Below are 4,947 nucleotides of genomic sequence, written 5' to 3' on the forward strand. Positions count from 1 at the left end.
GTCTGTGTGCCTGTGTCTGTGTGTCTGTGTGCCTGTGTGTCTGTGTGTCTGTGTGTCTGTGTGTCTGTGTCTGTGTGTCTGTGTGTCTGTGTCTGTGTGTCTGTGTGCCTGTGTGCCTGTGTGTCTGTGTGTCTGTGTGTCTGTGTGTCTGTGTGCCTGTGTCTGTGTGACTGTGTGTCTGTGTGTCTGTGTCTGTGTGTCTGTGTGTCTGTGTGTCTGTGTGTCTGTGTGTCTGTGTGCCTGTGTCCCTCTGTGTGTGTGTGTGTATATGTGCACACATGTCTGTCCCTGTGTCCCTGTGTCCCTGTGTGTGTGGTGTGTGTGCACGTGTATGTGTGTGTGTCCCTGTGTATGCACGTGTGTGTGTATGCCTGAGTGAGTGTGGCTGTTTGATCAGTGTCTCATCACACATGCAGCCCTGTGGACATAAATCAGAAACCATCCGATCTGATGGCCCCAGCCCACCGTCGTCACTGCCCACCCAGGAGAGCACCAGGGCCAGACACGCCCACCCCGGGACTGTGCTGGTGACACGTGCCGCTCCTGTGCAAGTGATTCCATCCGCTTCAGTCTCAAAAGCGTCCTGAGTTCATTGATAAATTATGTAATCACCCCACCTAAGACATGAAATAAAAATAAATCTACTGCATTGCTAATAATTGGCCAAACATATTTATTTCTGATGTTAAGATATCAGGAAAAATTAAGGAAGTCAAAGAAAAAAAGATTAGAATTCATAAGAAAGTTCAAGCTCTAAATACACGCATAAATACATGTTGGCCATCAATAATTAGGTAAAAACACAGTGGATTAAAGATCCCAGCCCCAGTTAACAACAAAACTGCAAAATACAAGCAAATGTTAGAGACACGAAGGGAGATGGGGTCCAGTCGCTCAATCGTGTCCGACTCTGCGACCCCACGGACTGTAGCCCGCCGGGCTCCACTATCCATGGGATTTCCCAGGCAGAACACTGGAGCGGGTGGCCGTTTCCTCCTCCAAGGGATCCTCCTGACCCAGGGACTGAACCCAGGCCTCCTACATTGCAGGCGGACGCTTCACCGTCTGAACCACCAGGGAAGCCCTGAAAGAATAGTGAAGATAACCTACATTTTTAGGGAGATTTCCATTTTTCTGGATGAAACCCTCCGTATTAGAAAGTTGTCCAAGCTAGTCTATAAATTAGATTTTAGCCTCACAGAAAATAGCCTAAATTTACTTGAAAAGTTGTTTTTAAACTTCTAGAAGAGCAAAAGCAGAGAATACTCAAGAAAGTTCCACAGCATTTATTACAGCTGAGTCTTGCCCTAAAACCCTTGCCACAGACAGTCCGTCCCGCAACCCTGTCGCTGTCTCATTTTGTGGATCAGGACTCCGGGGCCCAGAGGGGTTCCTCCACACGTCAGTGCCCATGAACAGTGCTGACAGCCGCACCCCAAAAAGGTGCTGCCCAGAGGGCGCTGAGCCCCAGAGCTGCTCGTGGAGGGACAGGGACGAAGGATCTGTCCCCGGGATCTGTCCACGCTACCACCCACCTCTGCTCTGCAGGCAAACAGGACCTGCTGCCACGATCTCGGGGTGCAGGGGTTTTCTGGGGCCGCATAAACAGCCACCTGAAGCTCAGAGCATCGCCGACAGGCACCAGCCAGACTCTGGGCTGTGGTCAAGGTGTGGGCGGCTGGCTTCGCTACCGGGGGCTCTGGTGAGCACGCCCTTCCCAGCACAGCCTGCAGGCAGGATTCAGTGCCCGTGGTCACAGAGCCGAAGACCTCGGTGCTGGGGGCTGCTCCCAAGCCGCCCGCACCCGGCCCTCCAGGTCAGCCCCGGGGTCCTCCTGAGGCCAGTCCATCTCTGGCTCAAAAGTCTGACCGCTGGGCCAGTGACCAGCTGGAGAAGGCTCTCGGGCTTTTCGAGGGCTGGTGGCTGAGCTTGGGCCCACCTGCCAACCCTCCTCTCTTCATGTGACAACCCAGCCGCAGTACGAAATCCATCCAGTTTCTGGTCCTGGGGACCCGAAAGGGAGCAGTCTTGGGTGTGGCGGGGACAGTCTGGGAATTCTGAGCGCCAGGTACATGAAGAGGTGAATTCCTGCGTAAACCAAGTCTGCACACGTCTATCACGTGTCTTCTTCTTGTTGCTCAGTCGTGTTCAACTCTGCAGCCCCACAGACTACAGCACGCCAGGCTTCTCTGTCCTTCGGCCTCTCCCAGAGTTTGCTCCAGCTCATGTCTGTCGGGTCAGTGGGAAGGTCCTTTATCGAAACCAGAAACCAGGGTTGATCCTGGGAGGCTCTGAAGGTTTCTCACTGAGACACCATGTCTGGAGCGGGCGCTCCATGCTGCTTATCTCAGTGTTAGGAACCGTGACCTCTAAGACCCCCACATGCCTCCCACCTTGTGGACCATTTGGGCCGAGCAGAGACCCTCCCGCCTGGATTGGGTCCCTCGACTCAGGGGCCACTCTGGAAAGCAGCCAGCAGGAACAGTAGAGGCCCCCTGCAGGCTGGTCAGCCAGGCAGGAACCTGGGGAGTCCAGGGTGGTGGGACTCCAGGGGTGGGGGCGGGGCAGACTTCCCGGTGTGGGTCCTGAACTTGGAACCCCAAAGGCTCTGCCTGCACCCGCCCCTCTCCAGGCAGCCTCCGAGTGAGACCATCGTGGGCACCATCGGAAGCCCCCCTCTTCCCAAGCCACTCCTGCTCCCCCCACACGGCCCTCCACATCAGCCCCGGGTCCTCCTGAGGCCAGTCCTTCTCCGGCTCAAAACTCTGATCGCAGGGCCTGCGAGAAGAGGACCCGCATCCCAGGGCCGACGAGGGGGGTGGTTATGTGCTGAAGAGGAAGCCTTCAGGGGGCACCCCAGCCCACCTGCCTCACCACGTGAGGTCGGGAGTTTAGGGTGCCTCCTGGAACTGCACGCAGATGGTTAGTGTGGAATTGTGTGCGTTTTCTGTGTACACAACTGTATACATTTCTTTGGGACTTTCAGAAACTGTGACTGTCTCCTCCGACCTCCAGCAGACAAGAAGATAGACTCTTATTTTGGCATGTCTCTAAAGCCGACAGCAGACTCCGTCATGGCGCCGCCCTACGCACCTCACCTCCCTCCAGTCTCCAGTCCAGACTCCCACCTCCCACGGAACCAGCTTCTAGGCTCATGGGGACAGGCGGGGGGGGGGGGGGGGGGGCCAGGACCCCAGATTGCTCTACTTTGCACCCTGGACAGAGCTCCTGCAGAAAGGGAATCACTCCTGGGAGCACCCTCCAAGTAAAGAAAGGGGAGTTGGAGGCATCGGGATCCTGGAAAGCAGCTGGTTTGGAGTCCGGGCTCCTCCATCCGTGTGGACAGCGTGAAGGAACAGCTCAGGCAACCCCAGGCTGCACATCGGGACTGTGGTCTCCTCTCATGTTGGAGGCCTGACCTTTGGGTTGAAATGCACACCAGGTAATGGGCTCCTGCTTCCCTGGACGCAGAATAACTTTGTGTCCGATTTAATTAAAGTGAGCCCAGTCCTGTTCCTCTTGCCTTTTCTCTCAGACAGTGTTTTTCTTCTAATTGGGGCTTAGGACACCGCCCCACCACCACCACCCCCCCCCCCCCCCCCGCTCAACTCCCCAGGCAAGATGCCTTGGGCTGCAGAGAGTGGCCACTCCCGACAAACTGACGGGCTCTCCCAGGAGGAGACGCAGCCCCACGGGTTCATCCAGAGGGGCTCCAGGAAGTCCCTCCCGTCTCGGCGTGGAGAGATTTGAGGTTTATCTGCAGGAGGACTCTGGTGTCCTCAAACCATCCAAGAGCCGTAACTCAAGACGGCCTGCATCGGCCTGTGCAGACGTGCCAAGTCCCCCCGAATCTCATCGCCAAGGTGTCCCCTGTCTCCAGGCGTCCCTGCAGACGTGTGCCCTGGGGAGCTCCAAACAGGGTGGGTGGAATGGGGCAGACCCACCCTGGATCCGGAAGACGCGTCGAGATTCAGGTTTTGCGTTTCTGTCTGACTCCAGTGTGTGTTTGAGGCAGGCGGGTGTGGGCCGACCCGTTTATCATCCTAAGGAAATCTTTCAGGGATTCTGAGCTGCCTGAGCTGCCAGCAGTCAGAGTGCATCCCGTCACACAAGGCTGCGGCCAGGAAGCTAAGCCAGACTCTTGTATCGTGGGATGCTGGGGTCCCCCAGGCCTGGGATCAGGCCGCGCTCTCCCGCGGGAACCCCCAAGGCGCCCACCTGCTTCCTGCTTTCCGGGGTCAGCTCTGCCCCACCCTGCAGTCGTCCACGGCACCCCTTGGGCCCACAGTCCAGCGGCTGGCGCGAGGCGCACGGGCCCCGTCCCGTTCCCCAGACGCGTGCCGGTCAAGACGGAAGGTAGTTCTCTTCTTGACTCAAGACAAATGGCCCTCCGCCGTCTACCCTGGGTTGTGGAGCCACAGCTGTTTTCGTTTTATCTTGCGTCTGGGATTTCAGCAAGGTCGTGTAATTTTCGCATTTTCCCAAATTGAGCGGTTTTAGTTCCTACTCCTGCCGCACGGCCACATCACAGGAGCAGTCTGGGCTCTCTTGGAAGGGCAGCGCTTTCGAGTTTTGAAAGACAGCTTCACTTGAAAAGGAGCTCTGCAACCCATTTTCTGGGTCTCGCGCGTTCCGGATACTCAGGCCCGCCTCCTCATCAGTCATACTTGCGTTTTCCATGTGACTCGAGGATAAATGGCCTTAATAAATCCCATTATCCTGAAGAACAATAAAAATAACAGGTTGCTGACACTGGAGCCATGATAAATAACATTTTATTATTATTTTTTTTTATTTTGCCGCGTCACAATCATCTCTTTCTCCCGCCGGCTCTTGATGGACTGTCTCCCTGCAAACCTGGCCAGGGACACTGGGCACCCCCCGCCAACTCCTCGGGGAGACAGACAGACCAGGACCCCATCTTCAGACATCAGCAAGCCTGAAGGC

This window comes from Oryx dammah, unplaced genomic scaffold (genome assembly GCF_014754425.2).
Source record: "Oryx dammah isolate SB20612 unplaced genomic scaffold, SCBI_Odam_1.1 HiC_scaffold_20, whole genome shotgun sequence".
NCBI classification, from domain to species: Eukaryota; Metazoa; Chordata; class Mammalia; order Artiodactyla; family Bovidae; genus Oryx; species Oryx dammah.